General features: G+C 34.6%; 1 protein-coding gene across 3 annotated transcripts in view; it reads right to left on the reverse strand.

Moving 5' to 3' along the window:
- Positions 1 to 26,202, reverse strand: part of LOC126762764 (uncharacterized) — a 165,683-nt gene extending 139,481 nt beyond the window's left edge. For all 3 annotated transcript variants that reach the window (XM_050479789.1, XM_050479790.1, XM_050479788.1), the window contains exon 1: positions 25,318 to 26,202. The gene's annotated coding sequence lies outside the window, so the exon portion shown is untranslated. The remainder of the gene's footprint in view (positions 1 to 25,317) is intronic.
- Positions 26,203 to 26,662: the final 460 nt, after the last annotated feature.

Genomic DNA, 26,662 nt, shown 5'->3' on the forward strand with positions numbered 1-26,662 from the left:
TCTGCGTGTGTAAATTAAAGATGCATTACTGCGAAATAATTCTTCCAGTTAAGCAGCTGCGTATAAGTGATTAATTAATGAGAAATGAAGAAAGTGTAGAAAAAGTGCAGCGAAACGAAGAAGTTAAACGGAAAGTAAAATAGCCTGAGAGAAAAAACATTTCATTTTGGCCTGAAGTAAAGCGTTTTTAATAATGCGAAATGTAGAAGTGTAAAGAGTTAACTCCTTTATAAAAAATAAAAAATGTACAAATAGTTTTTAAAGGAAAGGAATAAATGGCTCTAAGGTGAGTACTTAATACTGAACTATTGTACTTTTATTTAAAAAGTCCAAATAAAAAAGGAAATAGAATTTAAAGTTTTACACACGGAAATACCGCATGCCGCAAAATCGCAAGAAAATTGAAGAATATCAAGTGTTCCTTAATATCATAAACAAAAAACATAAAAATATTATCTTTAGCAATTTCATGAACAATTTTTGACAACTTCATTATCTCGCACCATTTAAGATTACAACAAAATGACATTCTATGCATAGTCATGTATTTAGCCACAAACCTTACCCACTATCGTCTAGTAAAGAGATGTCATACAATTTTATAGTCGACATTGTATCTTGAATGTAAATTAACTAAAACTTTATTTCGGCTGACTTCTGAATTCCAGCGGATAGCACACCCGGATTTCATCTAAGAATATGACCTGGCCTCTTATGAAAATTTCGGCACACTAACTAACTACATAAATATTTTGCCAATAAATTTATTAAACAATTAAGTGATTCGATGCATTAAGAATTCACAACTTTTTACCAGAGTAATTGGTGTTGAATCTACCGACAATGTTTTTAATTACTTATATAATATAGCTCTTGGACCTAATGGAGTCAAGAAAATCAAAACAGGCTTTTGAGTATTAAAATAAAAAACGTTAACTTATTTACGTTAACTCATTTTAGTTCCGTAAAATTTTGTCGAAACAAAGTTTAGAAGGAATACCCAAGACTTTGTTCATAATTTTAAAATTCATAATTTGTTCTTCAAAAACAATGTCAACCCCTTTAAAAGGATCCCCTTGGCTACGATAGACATGTGACAATGTTTTTTCCAATTCTCGAAACAATTGTTAAATGCACGGAGTAGCCTTCAATGCGCGAAGAGACTCACGTTTAATGTCTTCAATTGACTCAAAACGGTTTTCCCGGAGGGCTCGTTGGAGTTTGCTGAATGGCTAGAAGTCCCACGGAGCTAAATCAGGCGAAGACGGTGGTTGCGGCGCGATATTGGTTGAAAATTTGGCGCAAAACTTACGAAGAATCAATGCTGTATGTTGCGGTGCATTATCGTGATGCAAAAGCAAAGAGTCATCGGCTCTTAATTTCGGCCTCCTTTTACGAATAGCTTCACGCAAATGACGCATAACATTTAAATAGTATTCATTGTTGATAGTTTGGCCGGTGGGAAGAAATTCGAAGTGCACCACACCTCGATAATCGAACAAAACTGTCAAAATAACCTTGATATTTGACCTGCTTTGACGTGAGTTTTTCGGCTTCGGCTCACCTTTGCCACGCTATTCGGCCTATTGGTCACCTGTTTCCGGGTCGTTTATATAGATCTAAGCCTATTCGCCAATAATAAAACATTTTATCATATCCTTGTAGTAGAAAGACATTGTTTCACAGACTCTGACGTGAGCTGTTTTTCGAAAAAAACTGAGTGATTTTGGTGCCAATCGTGCTTTCACTTTTGAATTGATCATTCAAACTTGTTTTCACTGATCATCCCGATATTCCAGCGATACCAGTAAAGTCTCCAACTGTTTATCGTCGATTCTCAAGCACCAATTATTTTATTTTATTGAAGTGTTAATCATGAGTTGTTGGCCGTCCTGGACGTAATTCCTCGTCAACGTTCTCGACTCTCTTTAAATAATTTGTACCAATCAAAAACACTCGCTCGCTACAAAAAATAAACACCGAAGGCCTTTTCCAACATTTTGAATGTTGCGGTAACAAAACATTGATTCCGCTCACAAAATTTAATGGAAATTCTTTGAAATTCAATCACTTAATTTACTTCAGAAAGACAAGCCTATATTAAACACTAATGATTATTTTCATGTGACATTTGGCACAAATCTCACTGATAGCCATTCCAACCTAAGAAAAAAATATTTCGACGAATAGGTATTCGCGTGAATTAATTAACTTTTGTTTCTCACAGTAGTATATGACAAATTAGAGCTAATTGTTCATTAAACTAACTAAATTATATAGCGATTTTCGATCTTGGTCAGTTGAAAAATCAAACGATCATAAGATAACTTACGCCACGCAGTAAGTACCAACTAAGTACCACTCAACATTCGCTGGATTATGTAAAAGAATAGTTTTAGATTAAATCATTGGAAGCTGAGGAATGCCTTACGTCTCTGGCTAAAGACATGTAATCTGCATTTACTGTTCTTAGTGTCAGCTATACGCTTGCCAAAGCTTATTCATCTTCTGGAAAGATATGACGACTTAATGCCGCGTTACTTAATTCCCCCTTTCCTTAATAGAAAAAATTAACCATAAACTTAAATGGTTCCATTGCTTTAAACAGAGGTTAAAGGTTGTTCACTTTTTCGTTCCCTTCCATAACTAAAAGGCTGGATACACAAATGATGTCTACGTGAATACCTCTCTAAAAAACCTTACACAGGGAAACTATGTAAGTTTTCTATTCAGCTTTTCTGCTGAAGAGGATTATATCAAGGCTTCTTTGCTTTCTTCGTCTATTGATACTATTGGTAACTTAGTTGTAATTAAAGTGTTTAGGTCAATTGTTGTTTTATTAATATTTGCATTCTTTACTCGAAGTCTGAACTTGACATATTTGGTTTTCATCTTGGAATTTTAATGCAATTTATTGGTATTTCTTCAAATATATTAAATTATAACTTTTTCAATAGCAACATCTCGCGGTTTCTTGAAAACTATGTATCAACTAAATTTTAAGTAAGACTTACTAAAGGAAACTTCAAACACTAGCGGTAATATATGAAAACTAAGACGCATTGGATCTATTTTACACAATCTTGCTAGCTAAGTGATATTCATTTTGTAGGTATATCACTAATTGTTCCATCCAAGTTGAACCAATCAAGACTGTACATCAAAGAAACAGAAAAACCCAACAACATTTATTCGTTCAATCTCAGATTAATACTAAAATACATTTTATACATTTATAATGCTCATACCTCGGACATTGTCATTACGATGATGCCATATCACATCAAATAAATACTCCCTATTTATACATTTGCTGTATAAAACTAGGATTCAATCATGCCCATGCTCAGCTCATATGCCATCAATATTGTATTTAGGTGAAAGCACATAAAAATCGTCGAGCGCAAAGTAAATAATTTTATTTGAATTTTTCTCCTTTTTGAATTCATATTTTATGCAAATATTTGGAAAGCAAATAAAATATTTTCCAAATTGTGGTAACATAAGTACATAAATGCCTAAATAAACGTTAATTAATTGTGGGTTTATAAATAAACTTGATAAAATAAAATAATATATTTTTCATAAATATTTTATGATTTCATTTCACGTACATTAGGGTGAGAAAAAAAATTAACCTGTTGAATTTTAAAAATATTTTCTCACTTTGCCAAGCTTTTAAGTATACAAACTTCTGAACGAATTTTTTAATTTCTTCCTCTGGAACGGATATTTTGAAAACTTTTAGTCTTTTCGTAAGTTATGCGGTTTTGATCGAAATTACTTGTTGTAATGGCAAGCTTTGAGTACACATCTACGCTTTTCAAAGTTAGCCAAGCAGCACTCCTTGCAGAGACTTTTTCCCTGTATTTAGGTTTATTAAATCTCTTAACTTAATAGTTAGTTGGCTCACCCAACAAATATACAAACATATCGCAACATTTAATATTTTTGCATAAAATTAAAAAAACGTACAGAACAAAAAACAACTGAGCCATAATATAAACCGTTATGTAATATGATTATGTATGTTTGAAAATACTTTGCTTCGTCTATTTTTGGCTCTATGAATATATTTCGCAACATGCGGCACATTTCATAAATTCTCTTGGACGTTAGTCAATATTTTATGAAGGCATAATTTGTTGTTGTCATAGCACACACAGCAATTAGTAATGTACCGCCGAGTCCCATTTGTGACCACCAATTAGCAGAAAATGTCACTCATCAATAGCAAAATTGCCACAGAAAAACCGCAAATTTCGCACACAGAGGACACCTGCACTAAATTAATTTCAAAATTGAATAGTGACGGCTGGGGAATAAAAGCTAGAAAATTTGTACAAAGAATGCGAGAGTGTTGCCCTCTTCTACAAAAGTTTGTCATACTAAAATTTTACTTATGCTTTTATGTTTTGAGAAAAAATGAGAAGGAACCCGACGGAAGACTGGAGCGAGATTACTTCTGTTAGGTTTTTGAGTCAACGGTTTGCCTATTGATTGCTAGTGATACAAATAAAACTTTTAAGTTTCTTGCTAAAATTTTTAACCGTTTTGTTGGCTAGATATTCTCAAATTATTCTCAAATTATATTCTCGAATTATTGTATCTTTGAATTTATTGGTAGAAGCATTGAGCTGTATTCCGATGAAGGGATCAATCTAAAGAAATGTCTGTACTTATCCAAAAGAGCAAATCCAAAGTGAAAACGATGCTCATTCTCTTTTTTGGCATCAAAAGCATCGTCCACCATAAATTTGTTCCTCCTGGACAAACCGTCATCGCCAAGTTTTACGTGGAAGTTCACAAGAGACTCAAACGAGGGGTCAATCTGGTTCGACAAGACATCGCAGCCAATTGGAAGTTGCACCACGACAACGCCCCGGCTCACACCCCTTTCTTGTGGTCAGTTTCGCAACCAAGGCCGGCATCCCAACGCTTCCGCAGCCGCCCTACAGCCCAGATGTAGCCCCCGAACTTTTTTTGTTTCCTTGCTTGAGAACACGGACGAAAGGCAAGCATTTTGAAACGACAGGGGGAATCCCCCTGTCCGCAGCTCTCAAAGCTATTCCTTTCGTGACGCCTTCAATGCTTGTAAATCGCACTGGCAGCGCATCGACGCAGAAGGAGCCTATTTTGAAAGTTTTTAAAGAATTGAAACAATTGGTGCAATAATTTTTTTGAATCGATTCAGTCTTATTACTTTCCGGACTAACCCTGCATTAACTTTTCTGCACTCTTTGTATAATTTTTTGTGTAAACTACTAAGTACCGACTGATTGGGTGAAACTCAAGTTCACATTTCTTTTTTGGAGCCACACTTATCATTGCCTCTTAAGCTATCAAGTAACTTTGTATCACATGTCCATAATATTTTATTAAAGAAATTAAAAATATTTATTTTAAATTTGAAAAAAATAAACGGGAAACGAAACCAAGAACTATGTTTTACTCGTATTAATAAGAACCCCGTCCATTAATGCTTTGTTGGCGGTCCGATACTCTTATAGCTGTCGAAGATCACTTTCTCTTAAAGTCTTGAAGGTCTTTGGTCACTTTTTTTGTTGCCTTCATTTCTTTTTTTAATAAATCCCAGTATCCCTCAATCGGCAAATAGGTGGATTCACTTCACGAGGTACTAAAATCACTCCATTCCGTTGGAACCACTCTAAGGCTGTTCTACTATAGTGACATGAAGCGAGGTCAGGCCAAAAAAGCGTGGACACTTCTTTTGGCTTAGAAATGGGAGCAATCTCTTCTGCAAACATTCCTTCACATATATTTCTCTGTTGATTGTACCCAATGTAACGAATGAATCTCTTGCCATAATTGATTGATACCCTGAAGTCATCTGAAAACAGAATTTTTCTATCACTCACAGGTATTCTGTAACCTGCGACTTTAGATTTTACAACATAAAATTTCATTATATTGCATCATCTCATATTTTCATATGATCAGGGATTTATCCGATTTATATCGGTTCTGCCTGTTTGTTTAAAGTAAACACCGTATTTTATGATCATTTATTTTACATTATCAGTAGACTAACGGTGTCCGAATCGGTTACGTGTTCTATGTTTGGGTAGCAAAACGTTTCTGAGTTCGCATTCTTTTACGTTTTTGATATTAGTGTGTTTTAGATTTTTAGGTACAATGCCTAGGCAGTGCGCAAATATTGGCAACAGTGCGGATGTGTGCGGAGAACTAACTTTTAAATCGCAAAAACGTAATTTTACTCCGCCTGTGCTAAAAGCTTACAAACTGTATTTTGGTGTTAAAGTTGGGGGCCAAGACAAAACATGGGCCCCTCATATCTGTTGTAAAACTCGTAAACATTGTCAGCAGCTTGGTTAAAAGGTTCAAATCGTAAAATGCCCTTTGCAGTGCCAATGGTTTGGAGAGAACCTAAAGACTGCTGCTATTTTTGCTTCACGAATAATAAAGGTATTGGATCGAAGTCTAAACAAACGGTTAAGTACTGTAATTTACCATCAGCTTTAAGACCTGTCAAGCAAAGTGAACAACTTTCTATTCCAAAAGCACCAGAATCTTGGAATCTCGATGAAGAACTAGAATCGACTAGCTCTTCAAGTGATGTTACAGAAACCGCAAAGGAAGTGACAACCGATCCTTTATTTGATCTACCAGGATGTTCAACAGTGCCGCATCTAATTTCACAGGGTGAATTTAATGACTTAGTTCGAGATTTAAGGCCTTTAAAATCCCAGTCCGAACTTTTAGCATCCCGACTAAAAGGTTGGAACCTTCTCCAAAGTGATGTAAATATTACCTTTTACAGAAAAGGGCAGAGAGATCTGACAAATTGCTTTCTTCAAGAAGGGGATCTAGTATACTGTTCAGAAGTTAACCTTTTGCTTAACGCACTAGGACAGAAACATGATCCACGTGATTGGCGTCTATTCATTGATTCCTCTAATCTTAGTTTAAAGGCGGTATTGGTTCATAACGGTAACAAATATTCATTTGTGTTCTTAGCTCATGCGGTTCATGTGAAGAAATCATATGAGAATACGAGAATTCTTTTAGAGAACATCCGTTATCATGAGTATGGTTGGACAATATGTGGAGACCTAATAGTAATAGTCCTTCTTCTTGAAATGCAACTAGGATATACGAAATATTGTTGCTTTCTTTGCGAATGGAACAGCCATGCGAGAGACAGTGTACAGACACAGTGGCCAGTACATTAGGCACTCACTCCGGGACAAAAAAACGTTACCAGTGAACCGCTAGTTGATCCCAAAAAGGTATTACTACCAACTTTGCATATTAAATTGGGTTTAATGAAGAATTTGGTTAAGGCAATGGACAGAAATGGAAGATGGTTCTTGTATCTGATACAAAAATTTCCAAGAGTCAGTGAAGCAAAAATTAAGGAGGGCATATTTGTGGCTCAATGAAACTGAAATACGAGCCTGGAGTGCCTTTAAAGGCGTTGTTAAAATTTTCCTGGAAATGTGTAAGCAGACAATTGCAAAGATCTTGTGACTAAACTACTTACTGCCTTTAAAAAATGGGTTGCAACATGTCCCTTAAAATTCACTTTCTGGACTCCCATCTGAATTTTTTTCCCTGAAAATTTAGGGGCCGTAAGTGACGAACATGGGAGACGGTTCCACCAAGACATTTCTGTTATGGAGAAACGGTACCAAGGCAAGTGGAGTGCTAGTTTGCTTACCGATTACTGCTGGACATCGACAGTAACATTTTAAGGTACTCTTTGGTTAATAAAGTAATATCACAATTATATGTACATCAATTGCTGTTTTTTTAACATAAATTCTCATTGCAAAAAAACTATAGGTGATAGAAGATATCTGTAGCTATTTTCTGCATTTCTGGCAATTTTTACGTAATAAATACTTTGTTCTATTAATTCCACAAAAAACAAGTGGATTTTTGTTTACCAGTTACCCGGCTGTATAAAATTCCTGTCCAGGCAACTGAGACAAGTCCGCTAATACGTAGATCTCGCCATCCATTATGCAGCATTCGAATTTCTTAACAACATCTTTCGTCAGCTTCTTAGCTCGTTGTTTTGCGGTTCCGTCTTGTTTACCTCAAAGCACTTCAATCGATGTGGCATTTATTACACCCAGTCATGGCGAAATATCCTCCAATAGTACAATCGTCAGAGTTATTGCTTTGCAGTCGAGGTGAAAGAAATCCAAAGAATTATTTATATGCAGAAAAATGATACTTGGGAATCACGGCAACTTTCTTATAACTTAAACTAATACAGTTGAACTACCCTAACTCTGCTGATGCGAGAATTCAGAAAAAAACTTCGAGTTATGGAAGGAAATTTGTATGAAATTTGACTTCTAGTGCTAATTCAAGAGTTCGAGTTATGGATAATTTCGAGTATTGAGACCAAAGATTGCTGATCTTCGCTTTGCGTATAAAGGAAATATGTACTTATAATATAAATCAGCAATCATAAATTCCAATGGGTTTAACAAGTTGAGAACATATACATACGTATCACGAACAACGACCAGACGTAACTAAGACCGAAATAAGAAATGTAGTTGCTATTTCCTATTATTTACTACAAATAGGTATTTGAAGAACCGTCGCAAAATGACCACTCACGAAGAAACTCGTGGCACAATTAATAATCGTAACTATTTCAATAAAAAAGAACTAATGATGTGCATCAATTATATTTTAAAGATAATGCAATGTCCGCACCTTGCTTGTCCCTTCATTACCACAACCGTTATGGCTCAATTAAAGCAGCGCCGAAGGCTCATTAGAAATTCCGTTAAAAGTTAGTTTCGCTGGAGAAAATGAAATAACCATTACAACAAACAATGTAGCCTTATGTCTTCATTACTATCCACTTGGAGCTTTTTTACCATAGTTTATTTTTTCAACTTTTAATAACAGTTTTTTTCCAAAGTACCCGCTGGAAGTAATGAACTTTTTATTAGATCGGTAAATTAAGGGAAAAGTTGCGCGAAAATTTTCGTTAACTCAAAATTAGTTTTCATTTAACAATATTTGTTATATTTATATACAATACATACATACGCGTATTTTTCAGCGAATGCTGCCCGCTCGCACAGCTGACCGGATAACAGGCTGGCAGCAGCTGCACCAGCTTAATATCGTGAGCAATTTATGTAAAGCATTTCACCGCCAATAAAGTGCAGCGTGTGCACTCGCGCGCTCACGAAGGCGCATAAAAACAAGCACAGCAAAATCGGAAAAAAAAGCTTTTATGGCAGCCATTCTTGCATTCGCTGCTTTCCTTATACGCTTTATGGCGCAAAAGGCATCGAAAGTCTCCTCGGAAGTCCTTCACTACTTTCATTTCCCACTTTAAGTTTCCGTTGCTGCACTTCAATTTCTTTTAATTTTCTCCTTTTTCCATCATTTCCTTTGCGTTGCCGCTTCAAAGTATGTTTTGTGCGCTGAGCTCTTTCCCGACACGGCGCCCGGATACATACACTACGCACCCACCTGGTATTGCCCCACCTGTGTTTCTGGTGGCACTAATATCAACTTTTTCAAACCTCAAAAAAAACGGGGAAAAAAACGAGAAACAGCAAAACGCAGAGAGGCGTATCAAAAAGAAAGTTAAATTACAATAACACCATTATTTAAGCAGCGCTTTTTAGTTGTTAGCAAAGCTGGTTGCCATAATTCTGCATTGCTGCGGCAAATAATGCGTTGCGAGTGGGTTTCATAATAAAAAGTTCTCACTTATTCTGTTTCGAATTTAATCAGAGTTCATAATTATAAAACACTTTTTTGTTGTTTTATTCGTGTTGTATTTTACTGGGCATATTTTCGAGATAAAACTCGAAGTTGAGTAAATACTACCTTTCACAAAAATAGTGACGTTTTCTCAGACAGAATTATCTACAAATATTTGCCTTTGAAAGAGTCTGTTCTGATGAACTCGAGACGTAGCTCTAAAATAGACTCAGTGTGATTGTAGTTATTCCACTTGGACCTTGACTTGGAAAATCTCTCACCATTCGGATTGTCTATCCAGGAGTGGAAAACACCATAAACAACTGAGACTCCCACTTGAACAGCGGTGAAAGGTAGTGCAAATAGAAGTGAGATCTATCCAAATATTTTCAAAAAATTTGATTCGTATATTCTGTAACTAATTTACAGACTCATATTCGTCTGAAAATTTTTTAAAATATTTCAATAACAAAAAAGCTAATAACTAATAAATCTTTATATTTCATATCTATATCAACATATAATATTTATATCACCATTCGAACGGTCAACGCAATGCAATGCTAGTGTTAATGGACACAATTACTCTGAAATATAAAATAAATTCTTTTTTTTATTTTTTGCGCAATTAAATAGAGTATACGAGGGGTATTCACCGCATAGCTCACTTGGCTTGGTTTGGCTCCCAACAACATTAAATGCCACCCTTTGTTTCTAACCACAATATCTTTAAGAATAATGAGCAAAAACATCACAGCAAGCAAGTTTACAATCATTTTTTTCTGCATGTTTTGTATATAATTCTACAATAACCTCACTTTTGATCCAAAAAATTATATTAGCATTACGACCAAGATTATTTTTAGTTAATATTCAACGCTGCCATTGTGTCATTTTTTTTCTAACGATAGAGGGGTAATTTGGCATAGGAAATCGCAATAGCAAAGTCTAAATAGCTTGAAACAGTGGGCGTGTCGTAACAAATCTCTTAAACCGTTCAAGTTAAAATAATCACATTCGCTCAACATAAATGCTATAAGAGCTCCTGCTAACAATGTGAAAATGAATGAAATCGAATCATAACCCCGCGCACTCTCCATCTATAAACACCCGAAATATTAAATTTTACCACCAAGATGGTATTAGACGGCTTTATAAGAGCCGGGGTTAAAATTAGACAATGGCGTGGCACCGCCCTTCTTTAGGTGAAAGCATTAACCTGCTCGACTGATTTCAACTAAATTCGAAACATAACATTGTTATGATATTCCTATGTTACAGTATGAAAATTGACGAAATCGGACTGCAACTGGAAGTAGGCTTGCAATATAGAAAATTTCAATCCCATTTGATTCTTTCACTTTCTTGCATACAAATCAAGAAGCAATTAATATAATCAGTGAGCATTTTGCTCGTAAAGTGTCTTTGAAGTGTGCCCAAAAATTGTCTGAATCAAACCACAACTGTTTAAGCCCCTAAGCACCGATTAACTGGACCCCGGACATAAAGTTGACTTTTGATAGAAAATATCGGTCAAGGTGTGAGGTATATAATTGAAATCCAGAGAAAATTCTTCCTCATAATAGTATGTCTGTGTATCAAAAAATAAGTTTAATCTGGTCAATACTTTGCTCAGCCCCGTTTTACCTAATACTTATAAAGATTTTCGAACTTCCGGGTGACTTTATGCTGAATATATCCGCCAATGTTTCAGTTGTCTAAAATGAAACCTTATATCCAATAGGTCGGTCAGAGTACGAGGGTAATATAGTATGTATGTACATATATACATATATAATTGCTTAGTTTTCAATCCTGTGGTTGACATTTACACCTTGTGGTATTTCCATGGCTTTGATTCGTGCAAGTTACAAGGGTATACAATGTTTGGTTGCACCCGAACATAATGCTTCCTTATTTGTTTTTGTTTACATATAGACATATGTATATGTATGGATTATACTGTGAACAAGGCCATGTGGAACCGGCAGCTGCATCGCCAGTCATTGCGGCTACTTTTTTAGATGATGGGCGACATTGTTGAGAAAACGTTCAATCAAAATTTGAGATGAGCGCGTGATATCCTTGACAACAATGCAATAAAGATATTATGCCACATAACAATTGATGCAGTTTCATTTTTTTAATTCCCACAATGCACTTTTTTAGGATGCCACACTAGGTGTGCCCTTAGATAAACAATTCAATAACCGTTTATGCCAAACTGATGAAAACATTTTTCATTTCTTTTTCCAACCCAAATACATAACTTAATTTAACTCATGTTATAGTGGGTTCAGTTAACGTAAGTAATTTGTATGAGCGACTTCCATATTGCATTATTTCAATTTTACGCTGAATCTGACGCAATTAAAACCACACATAAGTGCACCAGTTTGTCTTAGCCATGAAATAAATATTTGCATATATAACAATTTAAATATGTGGTGAACAAGATTTGAGGAATATTTCGGCTTCAGCGTTATATTTGGTTTAATTATTAATATCTAAATACAAGCTCAGAAAACCCATGCTGTAAACCTACAAAAGCAGGAATTGAATTGATCTGGAGAGCTGCAGCCGTAAGAAATTATATCGGTGGAAAGGTGGAAAGGAATTAATTCTTTAGTTTACTCTCTGATCAAGTCCTTAGATTTCCTAGAAATTCCATCAAAATATTGCCAGCATATTTATACTAATCATAGTAATTATCGACCATATGGCATAGTGTACTGGTTAGAGTACTATCGCTCATCAAAATTTGAGTTTAGTCACCTTTTGACGTCGTACCATCATCAATTGCAAAACTTTAACAACAACTGCAATAAAATCATTAATTGCGTATGTTAAAAATAAGGAGTTTATAAATATAAATAAATCTAAGTTTTTTCTCAAAACATAAATATAATAAATACTTTAAAAAATATTCCTTTAAATTTAATTCGAAGAAACTTAGCAAATATTAAATCAACATGGCGATTAAGATATTTTTCAAATTTTGCTGTTAAAAAAAGCATAAATGCACAAAACCACAATGGTCAACAAATGGCCGCAGAGCTGCATTAAATTTTGCCGCACAATCCTAAGAAAATTCTTTATATACTGTACATATATAAATTTACAAATATGTATATACATACATACATAAATTAACGAATTGCTTTCCCTTCTCACTTACAGATGTGCTTATTTGTTAATACATACATACATACACATATACTGCAAACATTGTTAGACAGCTTTACTTCACACGAAGACTAAATTAATTGAAATATAGATACAACACGCACGTACACACATACTTACACTTGCATATATGTATATTTTGAGGCAAGCAGACAGTCTTGTAAGCAGGCAAGTTTTCTCTGGATTACAATCTGACCTTTGCTCCACATTTTACCACAAGAATGCAGCCATACACCCAAACAAACACGGCTGTATACTCGCCAAGTACATAGTGTGGCTTGTACACGATACTAATATGCATACAGGCATATGTAAGTTTGTCGAATATCTCTTTTATTGCGGCTTACTGTGCGGACGTGTGGCTATGTGCGTCGTTAGCCCATTAACTTGAATTATTTAGGCGGTTATGGCGCATCTGAAATGCCTGTCATGGTCAGCAGCTCTGTCGCTACTAAATGCCCACATAAAGGCCAGCACATTTTAATGATAAAAATGTGAGCTGCACAGCTACACGCACGCTTAGAAGCATAAATAGTCACACAGACACACGCATACTTATAAACATGCCGGCACGCATAGACGAGGCCTAGTAATTTGCAGATTATATTCGATATGTATAATGAAAATGGACGATAAGAGGTCATTTTTGGCGGAAAATAAATTAAGCCGTGCTAAATATATTTAATGAGCTGACCAAAAGAGCGGGTAGCGCTTATCACCAGGAATGCGTATTAATTATAGAGATAATGTTTATAATACGATTAAATAGACTTTTCTGTGGGAAAATAATCTTGTAATATCAATAGCTTCAAGCACTTCAAAATTAATTTAAATACGTAGCCTAAAAGTGTGCAATATTTTACGCTTGGGGCTATTTTAGGAATGGTAGTTTAAGTGTAATAACCTGTATAGTCTGCATTTGAGCGCTTAGGACAGTCCACAAGGTTTTGCCATTTACGTTTACGAATTTAAATTCGTTTTAATGGATTTTGAAGTTAAATGCATTTATTTTATGTTACAAAATAAACTAAATCTAACTCGTGTTGCAGTTATTTTTAAGACGATACTTTAGTTCACCCTGTATTTTATTGATTTTATGTGCGTTTTTAATATGTTTACATAAAGTTTTAGTTTTGTCTCGCGCGTTTCTCCCATTCATTTCTTTTTCAGTGTAAGGGGCTACATATATAGTTACAGTTAGAAGTCCGGAAAAAGCGAATTTTCATAAATTTTTTTATACTCTCGCAACAAAGTTGCTAAGGAGAGTATTATAGTTTTGTTCACATAACGGTTGTTTGTAAGTCCTAAAACTAAAAGAGTCAGATACCAAAGTGATCAGGGCGACGAGTAGAGTTGAAATCCGGATGTCTGTCTGTCCGTCTGTCCGTCCGTCCGTCCGTCCGTGCAAGCTGTAACTTTAGTAAAAATTGAGATATCATGATGAAACTTGGTACACGTATTTCTTGGCTCCATAAGAAGGCTAAGTTCGAAGATGGGCAAAATCGGCCCACGGCCACGCCCACAAAATGGCGGAAACCGAAAACCTATAAAGTGTCATAACTAAGCCATAAATAAAGATATTAAAGTGAAATTTGGAACAAGGGATCGCATTAGGGAGGGGCATATTTGGACGCAATTGTTTTGGAAAAGTGGGCGTGGCTCCGCCCCCTACTAAGTTTTTTGTACATATCTCGGAAACTACTACAGCTATGTCAACCAAACTCTACACAGTCGTTTTCTTCAGGCATTTCCATACACAGTTAAAAAATGGAAGAAATCGGATAATAACCACGCCCACCTCCCATACAAAGGTTATGTTGAAAATCACTAAAAGTGCGTTAACCGACTAACAAAAAGCGTCAGAAACACTAAATTTTACGGATGAAATTGCAAAAGGAAGCTGCACCCAGGCTTTTTTTAAAAATTGAAAATGGGCGTGGCCTCGCCCACTTATGGACCAAAAACCAAATGTCAGGAACTACTTTACCGATTTCAATGAAATTCGGTATATAATATTTTCTTAACACCCTGATGACATGTACGAAATATGGTCATCGGTTCACAACCACGCCTTCTTCCAACATAACGCTATTTTGAATTCCATCTGATGCCTTCTCTGTATAATGCGAGTATATACATTAGGAACCAATGATGATAGCGGAATAAAACTTTACACAACTACGGTATTTGAAAAATATGTAAATGACGTATAATGAAATCTCGATTATCACTTTATTATGCGAGAGTATAAAATGTTCGGTGACACCCGAATTTAGCCCTTCCTTACTTGTTTAGTTATGAATTGACTCTACCCATATTTGTATTTTAATACTTAGTATTAGTAAAAATATTTATTTTTAATAATATAAAAAGATTCCGTTGGCAACGTAAAAGGAACGTTTCAAACGTCACTTCAAATACAGATTTACTGAAGAGATTGCTTTTAAGATTGGATCCCTTTATTGCCGTTGCCTTCACTACTAAGCAACGAAATCTTATTTGCAACCACAAAGTCAACTGTAGATTTTCTTGAAGAGACGATATGAAAATAATATGTGGAGTACTGGTTCGTTTATATAATATCAAAATGTTTTTTTTGGTTATTTTTCTGTTATCACAACATTTTTGAGTGCCACTAATCAATGCGAATATTGTTGAAATTATAATTAAACAAAAAATTGATTTTTTCGTTCAAAATTTTATTTTACTTCAGATAGCACCGGTTCCCGGAACAGCAATGCTCCCAACATCTATCTTAAAAGAAGTGATTCCCAGGACTGGTCCAGTAGCTACCATTTTGTATGAAAATATTATTTTTTTTTTTATAAATTCAAAAACTTGTTTAATAAAATCTAAAGAAAAGACGTTCGGTTAGTGCCGTAAACTGTCCTAACCCTGCTGACTGTATGTCATTCCAGAACTTTGCGAACGGAAACGTTTTTCTCCAACTTTTAGCCAAAAAAAGTTCCAGAACTCATTAAATTTCATTAACAAAAAGATCATAAAAGACGTAAAAAATCATTATTTATAAAATGAGAAGAATCTCTGCTATTATTAGAAGAAAAATTTATGTTTTTGACTAAAAGAGTATTGGAAATTATTACCAAACACAAAGAGAAATCTTTTTTCTTTTTCCTTCTTTGTTTGCATATTTTTGTTAAACAAATTTTAAAACAAAGAGTAGAAAATTCAGCGTATTACATTTCCGGCCATTTGGATTAAGGCAGTTAAGAGAAAATGCGCATAAACTTTTCAAGACTCAAAATAAATAACAAATACAACAAACTTTTCATCCGAAGCATGAATTCCGCATACGTGCGGAATTAGCAGGGTGATGAAAAGCAAAAAACTTTAACGTCCAAATTTGTCTAACATTGCTCAACTACAGAAACAAAAATTCCAACACCTCAGATTTAGAACTATAAGTAATACATATTTTCTGAATTTAATTATTAAATGGAAATAATTTAGAGTTTTTTTTTTTATGTTAGGGTATGCCAATTAGGTAAAGCAGAACAGGCAGGGGCGAAATGAAAACTAAAATCACGAATATGCCACGAAATAGTTCGTTTAGTTCAAAATTTCATCAGGATTTTTAAAGAATAAGCATAAATTGGTTTGATAAGTGAGCTGGAATATTAAAATTAAATTAAAACAAGAGAAAAGAGACCGTAAATGGAATTTCGAGCTTTAAAACGAACCGTTAGACATAATCGCTATCATAATATTAAATTTTTTTTTAATGTAGGTGTCACTAAAGGAAATTATGATCATCTCCTGACATTCTCCATTAAAATCTAGTATTCTCTGTAGGTACTCTCGTAGTAAAAGTTTAAAATTCCGAGTTGGAGCTTCAATATCTTTAGAGTAAACCAATCTATCTACGTATTACTTTAATAATTTTTACCCAAGCCTTTTCCCTTTTGTAGTTATGAAACTCTCCCTTATCTTATTCTCTCCCAACTACTCCTGTATGAAATTTTAAGATTTTACACAGAATTATGCCAGATGGTGTTTTTACTACGAATTTCCTACAAACTTAGTTAATATGCATTAGACATGCAATGCCTTCCCAGCAAATTATGTTATTCATATTTTTCCCATGAAAAAGGTCAAACTCACTCACTTCGGTTTCAAAAAATAAGTACGTAAAAGTTGAAGTTGAAGTATATGCAAGTATTCCTCCTCATTTGTATACCGGTCAGTCACATTTGGCTAGATCTTAAAGAAAACATCTTCTGTCTTTTCATATTTTTGGCGAACTTACTGTTTCTACAATATTTAATTTATATCTCAATTGAACGCCGCGCCACTTTGCTGGTCTGCCGAAAAATGTAGACATCGAAGTAGAAAGTAGACAGTACATGAGGATAAGTAATTCATAAATAAGCGACGGGTATTTGCGCAATTGGGGCCTGCTGTCTGGGAGTTCTCTTGCAGTTTGACATTTCTGCCACTTTCTTCTCATCCACTCTTTCGTAGGAGACAAATAACACAGTCATATTGGATTTTTGTGTTACCTTTTGCTTGCTGCGTAGTTCCCAATGTATACATCAGTATGTATTTATTTGTCTGTCTCACATAATGAAGAGTGATGTGTTTTACAAAATTTAACAGATTGAAAATGATATCATTTGAGCCCATAAACATACGGCATGATTAATTGTTTGTTTGACCACCTTACTTTTCATTTATGGCCTGAGATAATAATACGACTAGTTAAGGTAGTTTTTATGCACAGCCGGTTATTTCATTGTATCAAACTTCGCATAGACATGCAAGGTTATATCTACAACATAAATAATCAGTTGTTCATTTTGCTTTCAGTTTTACCACCTTCACCTTTATTTCTTAGATATACTGCATGAACACGTTAATCTATTTATACTCTGGCAACATGTTTCTACAGAGTATAATAGTTTTGTGCAGGAAAGGTAAATTAATATATCGAACTGTTATTTGGCACAAAGGTTCACAGTAGCAGGGGGCAATAGTGGGCAAAAACCTTTGAAAAAATAAGGGTGGCCCCGCCCTCTGATAGGTTTGATGTACATATTTCTCAAATCATTCAAGCCAAAATAACTAAATTGGCTCGAGATAAATGCTTTAAAAACTGCTACCGACGGTTTGAAAATGAATGAAGTCAGATCATAACCCCACTCTCCCTCCATATACTATATACCATTAAATTTTGTCACCGAGATTGTAATAGAAAGCCTTATAAGAGTCGGATGAGGAACCGCTCTCTTTAAGGTGAAATCACATATCTCGGGACCTGATCTACCGATTTCAATCGAATTCTGTAGACGAAACTATTTTATCATTGCTATGTCATAGTGTGAAAAAGATAATCGGAGTACTTTCCATATAACACACCCTTTAAACTCCTTTTGACCTTAGGTACCGAATTTGCGGTCCAAAGTATCTATAGTTCACTTTTGACAGAAAATATCGATTCAAACGGTTTTTCATTTTTATGGTTTTTCTTAATTGAATTGGGGCAAAGTTATTATTATTATTACCTTTGGCATTAAATTATCTTTTATTTGAACTAAAACCAACTCAGAAAAGTCAAGTTTGAACATATTTTTAAACAACATAAAGTAAAAAATTTTTGGTCAAAAACCACTTTTTTCAATTAAAAAAAAATTTTGAATTATACACTAATTTTGAAGTTTTCTTAGTTTCACTAGAAAATAAGTTATAAAAAAAATATGAATCTTTTTAAATTTTTTTGTTTCAGACAGAAATTGCGACATGCATCGGGCAATTGCTTAACAAAGGCACAATACATATAAAAGATTTCGTATCCAAACAATTTGCGCAAGATATTTAAATATGTAGCTATGAACCCTAGAAATTTCGCTTTAATCAATTATTTCTTTCCCTCCCAAAGAAATACTCAAAATCAAGTTTAAGGGCTAAGTTCGGGTGTCACCGAACATTTTATACTCTCGCATAAAGTATGATTTCATTATCCGTCAAATTTTTCAAATACCGTATTTTTGAAATTTCGCTCAGATGAATCAATTATTTCTTTGAAGAAAACATTATATACCGAATTTCATTGAAATAGGTCGAGTAGTTCCTGAGATATGGTTTTTGGTCCACCAACCAGGTGGGCGTAAAATTTAGTGTGTGTATGGGAGGTGGGCGTGGTTTCTTTCTCCATTTTTGAACTGTATATGGAAATACCTGAAGAAAACGACTCTGTAGAGTTTGGTTGACATAGCTATAGTAGTTTCCAAGATATGTACAAAAAACTTAGCAGAAAAATCGGTTTTTTGAAGCCCATCTTCGAAAGCAGACCAAGAATGATCCAAAAAATGCGGACGGAAGTTTGTGTGTTTGGTATATATAACCTATATCTGTCTTTTAGAAATATATAGCAACATTTTAAGAGTATAAAAATCTTTTTTCATGAAAAGGCAGAATGAGTCGAATTTAGAGAAAAAGTTCATTTTCTGTGTCATACGCCGACATCCATAGAATTTACCCGCCGGGGGAAGCTAAAAATACGCCACGTAGCAAAAGAAGATGTGCGCTGTTGTTAACTCATCGCGTTGTCTACAATTAAAAAAGATTCAAAGCGGTGATTCTCTTGATGGTTGTTCTTGAATAATTCTTTTTAAAAGTTTGACGGTTTGCTTTGGCTTTCGCTGAAATAGATGTGATATAAAAAAACAAAAAATTAAGCGTAAGGAAAAGTAATTTTTAGGATGTGTCATAAAGAAATTTGTGGTGAAAATTATGAAAACAGAAGAAATAGTATTGTAGGCATAAGGAAAATTAAATTGTGACGAATACATAGCCGATTTTAAGATACACACATATGTATGTATGTACGAATTGTCAGCATATTCTACTAATATTTGCCAATATTTAGTCTTTTCGGAAGTACTGCATGATTCAGTAGTAATCATAATGAAACGAACTCACCATGAAGGCATTATTTCTTCATGTGTCAATTAACTTTCTTTTTTTGTGTCAATTAGCTAAGAACTTCTGTTAGATCCAATTTTATTTATCTTCCAATTCAGCATTAAATTAGCTTTAAATCTTACTAGTTAACAGTAATTTTGCGACTGCGATGTTAGGGGTCAAGCCACCACCATTTACTATAATAACAAAACTAGCTGATTGTGTTGGAATTTGTTTAAAAGAATATGTTATCAGGACACCTTATATACACCGCAGTACATCAGTCGCAAATTTTTCAATCAGATTTCTTGAGTAGTGTAATATATGTATGTGGAAGCCAAATATGCGAGTAAGATGGCCCCACTTTTACCTCTCAATATGAGCCGCCATCAATTCGCATAATTCTAAGTTCACTAACTTTTGGCGCAACTCTTTTTTCAAAAAGTTTACCGGCAAAAACAAGACCAAAGCAGGTCTAACTCGACGCAAGAGATGCGGCTTATACTCCGTCAATGTGCTAAAACGGCTTCCTTCAATGTTAAGTTTTATGTTACAGATTTTTGACAAGACAAACACACTCAAAATAATTCACAAAATTTGTTACTATATATAAGTTTAAGTATTTAAATGGCTGCACTGTTGTTGTTCTTTAATTTCTTTTTTATTTAGATCCGCTTTGTTTTAATTTTTGTTTCTATTAAATAGCGTAGTGCCTTCAGACAACTGAAAAAGGGATATCAAAACTATTAAAATATATGATTGAAATTGACGTCCAGCTCTTCACTTTACGTATACCTGCAACACAGGTACTTAATATAAAGTTTGTGATGCCCAGAAGGAAACATTGGAGACCTAATGTATACAGTGATGAGCAATACCGGCGGGATGTTTGTCAAATTTAACTTGGCATTTTTAACTAAGGAATTCAATAGGCATAGCATTTTATATTGTATAAAAATTGAACTATACAACCGTTTTATTGTGTAATCTGAAACTAAGAAAACAACAGAGAAATTGCAAAAATAACCGATTTTAGTAAAACAACAGTCATTTCAACGCCAAAAAGGAATAAGTTGGCATGTTCGGGCAACTCTAGCGATTGACCAAGGATATTGAGTGACTATGATGCTCGTCATAAGAAACAATTCATTCGTAAAAACTCCAAATTAACCCCTAAGGAGGCCACTTATGTCATTAACAAACCAATCAGTGAATGGACAATGGAAAGAAAAATATTGCTGACGAGGCCAGTTCTGCCAAGACCGCAAAAATGGGTCAGTTGAGGAATGTAAACGGGTTAAAAGGTCTGATGAAAAGAAAATCAATGATTAACTTTCTGAAAATGCTGTGGGCATGTTGCACTTGACGGGACGTTGGTCCAATACACAAGATAGACGGAATAATGGAAATAATATTTTGCAAACATATTTGCATTTGTTGACATGTGTGCATACCGAATAGAGAAAAACGTATTTTCGTATGATGGAAATCCGAAAGATAGGGCTAAAATAGTGAAAAAGTGGCTTATCAAAATCTTAAATCAACAATTTTGAACTTTGAAAGGTGAGCATAAAATCCGGATCTCAGTCCAATTGAGAATTTGTGAGCTATTGTGAAGGGAGCTCTGTGCCAGCATGACTATCCACCAAAAAAATTTAAATGAGCTTTGGGAGTGTGTCAAGGTAGCCTGGACAAAAGCAACACGATCGAAAAATTAGTGGAAAAATGTCCCAAAATGAATAAATAATGCTTTAAAAATAAAACGTCTTCGGTCAAAATATCATAACTATAAAGTTTATAATCAAAACTGAGTATTCAGGTTAGCGTGCATAACTGGATTTTTTTTTTTTTTTGAATACTTTTACTATGAAATTATTGGTTTATGTTTCCTTTTCTAATTATTTGTAATACATTTTAAATTTAAAGGAATAAATAAAGTCTTAAGTTTAAAAATTTCAAGGAAATCGGATTATTATTTCCTTTTTAGGGCATCTTATGTTAAAATTTTATAAACGTCCGACCGGTATTGCTCATCACTGTATATAAATGACCAGCGTGACGAGCTGAGTCGATGTAGCTATATTCGTCTCTCTGATAACTATCGCATATAGCTGCCCTGCCAACTGATCAAAATCAGTTCACTGGCCGAAAGAAGTCGCCAACTATAAAGCTTGCCGCTAACTTTCTCAAGTCCAAATCCCAAAGTGCACGCAAAATCTCCATGCTCGCGTTAATTTCAGTCATTAACCACCACATTTCGCGCCCGCTCCATAGAAACATGTGTGTGCTTGTGAGCGCAATTTCGTGCACATTATCCGCTTAACTTTTATGCCAAGTAGACATGAAAATTTTCGGGCAACAACCGTCCAATGGAATTCTAGCTGAAAAGTATCAGCCATCGACCACAGAGTGTGCACGAGCCGCCAAGTATAGCACTAAGGGAAAGTAGTGTAAACTGTAAACTGTCAGGTTGTTAACCTTCATGACTTTATAATTCGCATTGCGTACGAAAAATAATTTGCAGCTCTTCAGTATGTGCAGAACTGCGGCGGTTTGCAGGCGCGATTTAATATTTGCTTTGAACGCCGTTAAGTGGCCGGCGCGGCGATGACGAAATTCGTGGACTTTGTGTGGTTGTGCGGTGAAAAGTGGCTTTTCTAATGAATAAGTAAAATTTTAATTATTAAATGCCGTGGGAATTGTAAAAGTTTAATCTGCCTAAGAGTCAGCTTCAATAAAGATAAGCGGGTCTGCGCTTAGCTGTAAAGCAATATAGTTAATTGAAATAAATTTTCAAATGGAAGTGATTTAAATTTAAATTGTGGCTTGTGAAAGGTCTTATGCACACACAAATAAATGAAATATTTATGAATACCAGCGGTGTACAGCAATTTATTATACTATCAGTGAAATATTGAATTTTTTTCCAAACACCTGTGAATGTTCTCTAAAATGTTTGTATGTACACTTCGGTGCGTTGCTTAGTAAATTCAGCCAAGCATTAAATTGAAAATTAATTTGCATCCTACGCCAACTTCAATTACAATTTTATAGAAACCTTAAATGGTAGCACGTGGCGTATGAGTAATGCTCAGCGTGCACATGACGAGACAGCAAAATTCTTTGGAATTTTCAAGCGCGCATGTCAATTGTCGCCAGCCTTTTACTAGCCAAACAAAAATAATATCAGTGCTTAAATACAAACAACTATATTTACGCGTTTATAACGGCACTGCAATGCAATGGCGTCACCGTTAAATGTCGTGCTGCGGTAATGTATGTATGTGTAAGTTTGGTGTTTTAACAAGCTTATGTGTGCTTTATTAATAATTTTTCTCATCAATATTGACATGCTTTTTGTAATAATTTTTCCCATAAAATTGTTATATTGCATCAAAAGTTAAAATTCCTCATCATCCCAGTGAAAATGTTACGTATACGGCATGTCACACCTTTGAGTGGACTCTCTCACAACTTCATATTCAGCTGCTTCATATCATATAGTGGGATTGCAAAAAGTATAAAAAACTAATTGAATAAAATTTTTTTTATTTTACTGCCAAGTTAACAGCATATCAAACGCAAAGTTGATTATTTAATATTATCATATTACAGAAATTTTAACATCATATGAATTTTTTATTGTTAATACCGGCGCATTGATGATTCTAAGAATGTTTTTAGTTTTACCGAAACTGATTTAATAAATATTTCACAAAAAAATTTGGCTATATAAATTTCTTCCTTATATTGCTTATATTTCTCGTTAAATATTTTTTTGTTGCGATATAGAGAGTAGAAGTATAAATAGAATTGATAAAATTGGAAAAAATTTGATCATAAAGAGTTCTGCACAAAGAAGTGATTTATCTAATGATACTCGTATTAACAATATTTACTTCAGAATTACAAACATATTTTCGAAAAAAATATCTGCATGCATACACTTAACACCCTAAATACTAGTATATACTCCCTACACTTCTAGCACAGCTTCGGCACATTCAGATGGTTCCATTTTGGCAGCTTTGTCTCTATTATAGCTTTTTGCACAATATCAGATATACTCACGTTGTTGTCCATTTTGTGTGCTCGCTACCTTATTTGTTCTGCATACATATGTATATACTTGTAAATATTTGAGTGCACACTACACCAACTCTTTAATCACCCAAATCCTCAGTATTGTGATAAATCTTCCAACTATTAGCAGACATTTAAATTCAAAATTTCAATTTTCAAAAAAATAGTTACAATAAATTGCTGTTAGAGTGTACAAGGTGAAATCGTTCAACAACAAAAAAAACTGTAGATTACAAGGTCCAATACATTTCATAGATGTTACAATTCCGTTTGAAAATATACTTCACGAGTATTTAAACCAGTTAAATATAAATTCAGTTTGGTCGCAGGAACTTGGTTTTTGCGCTTCCGCCATCAGATGAATCGAAATAAGTCAGTTCCAATTCGATACAGTAGCGCGTATTTTAAGAATTTTCTCGCATTATGTTTCTTTAGCTGCACAGAGGAGCATCCCCTTGGGGTCACACAACCTAAAATAATCTTCTGTTACTTAGTACTGAAGTGTTAAGTAAGGTGCTTTCGAAAAGTAAACACTATTTTGGGCTTGATGTAAACTTCAGGGCTTCAAAACAATATTAAATTGATAAAATATTGGAAAAAAATGTATTTCTCCAATCTGCAGTGGTATTGAAGTGTTCGGGTTAGTTGGCTTCGGCATTTTTTGTAAGATTTGCTGTTATCATAGCATTCCTAACATTTCACTTGATTGAAGTTAAGTTCTTAAGTAAGTCATTAGAATGCATAGCAAAGCAGTGTGCCTTTGGATGAGAATACACTCACATCAGTATATTATGTTGGTTATTTCTTTATGAAAAATATAATACTTTTCAAAGAAAAGGGGTTTTAAGTTAGATTTTTCTGAAGAGAAAATCATTTATATATGACAATTTTTGATTTATATTTAAAAAATTTTACGATACTTAAGAAACTGCCAGTTTTATTGCACTCAATTTTGTAATTTTCAGTATGAGAATACAATATGATTTTATTGACGCAGAATTTGACTGTTTTTAATTCTTCTTCTTTGTCTATAATCAGAAGAAGTCTATTGTTTAAATTATGTCCCTAAAACCTACACATGCTTTGACTTCGCAATTGTAGAGTTAGCCACCCTGTATAGGCTTGTGTGCAGAAAGCCCCTCATCTATACAACGAGAGGCATAAATTCTACCAACTAAATTACTATACTGAATTCTGTTATGCAAAGACTCAAAGTATAAACACATTTGTTAATGAAAAACACCGTAACAACGGCATACACTAATACACACACATACATTTTCATAAATAGTAAAATAGCAAAGTTACAGCAAATTCAACTAAAACTACGACTTTCCATGCATTTACATAAAGCTCACACACACACACACACACACATGCATAATTAATTATACTCACTGAGCCTGCACGAGGAGCAGTATTGTTGTCGCCAGCAATTATTTATTTATGCGGCCGCTGGCATGCGGGATTAATTTCATAATTAGTTGAGCTGCAGTTGCAAATTAATGTCATGAGCACGGGAGTGTGGTGTAAAGTGCAAACTAAAATCGATTTATGTATTGGAAATAACAGTATTTCTTTCACATATATATTTTTGGTAAACATACAAGTTGCTTATGTACCACTACACCAACAACAATATTGCCACCAAACCATTAAGCCGATTGGCGGTGATTTTGTTGCTTTCAAACTGGTTGTGCCTCACTGCCTCACTATGGCTTTTGTGGCACGCTTTGCTATTGTTTGTGTCGACAAATTCACCAATTCGCCTTCTTTCATAAATTCCTTTGTCTATTTGTTACATTTATTTGTTGGCATACATACACAGATCCTAATTTCATTGTATTACTTTCGGCTAAATTTGATCGAGATTGTATCCTTTTTCGCCTGCCACACAAACAAAACGAAATTAAAACGAATAAAGCCAAAACTTGGCGCAAACTTTGTTATTTGCCAATTGTATTACGTTCACTTGCACGGAAATAAACACACACACACACAGCAAACAACACACAAACTTGTTTGCTTCACTTTCACCGTTATATTTTGCCGGTCTCGTTTGACGCTCGCTTATATTGTTGCTTGTAGTTGCTGTTGTTGGTTTTTACTCTTTCATTTAATTTCGTATATTTTTGGCATTTCGCCTTCGCCGCTGCTCTCAATTACACTGCTGCCACTCTCGGCCACCTTCACTGCCACTTCCGTTCTTAGCCAATCTACCAACACAGAGGAAAGTTGAGTGAAAATCTTTCGAAATTCCCAGCCACGTTCTGTTCGCATTGAATTGATAACGTTGACTGAATCGCGTTTGGCCAGAAGGTTTACTTTTATTCGCTGCTGCTATACGCGTTTGTTGTAGGATACTTTCGTCAAGCTTTTCGGCACAAGCGAAAGCTCTCCGAAGGCATTAGGGTGGACTGGCAGCCTGACTAATGGGACGAAATATATGAGCGGCAATATATAAGCGTCAAAAAGAGAGTGTAAATTGTGTTTAAGAGAACATAGTTTTGCAAAGTTAGACCAGTTAGATTTGTTAAAGGACACTAACAACAACTATCAAAGTGAATTAAGCGCCGTGCAAATTTGATGGTTACATTCAATAGATTAAACATTTACAAACCTATTGAGTTGTTTAGATATCTCTGGCGATCAAAACTCTATTCGGCACAATTTTAATAATGAAAACCTTATAATTTTCCTTAATACAACGATTAAATCGATATTGATGAGTTTCTGCTCATTA

This window comes from Bactrocera neohumeralis, chromosome 6 (genome assembly GCF_024586455.1).
Source record: "Bactrocera neohumeralis isolate Rockhampton chromosome 6, APGP_CSIRO_Bneo_wtdbg2-racon-allhic-juicebox.fasta_v2, whole genome shotgun sequence".
Lineage (NCBI taxonomy): Eukaryota > Metazoa > Arthropoda > Insecta > Diptera > Tephritidae > Bactrocera > Bactrocera neohumeralis.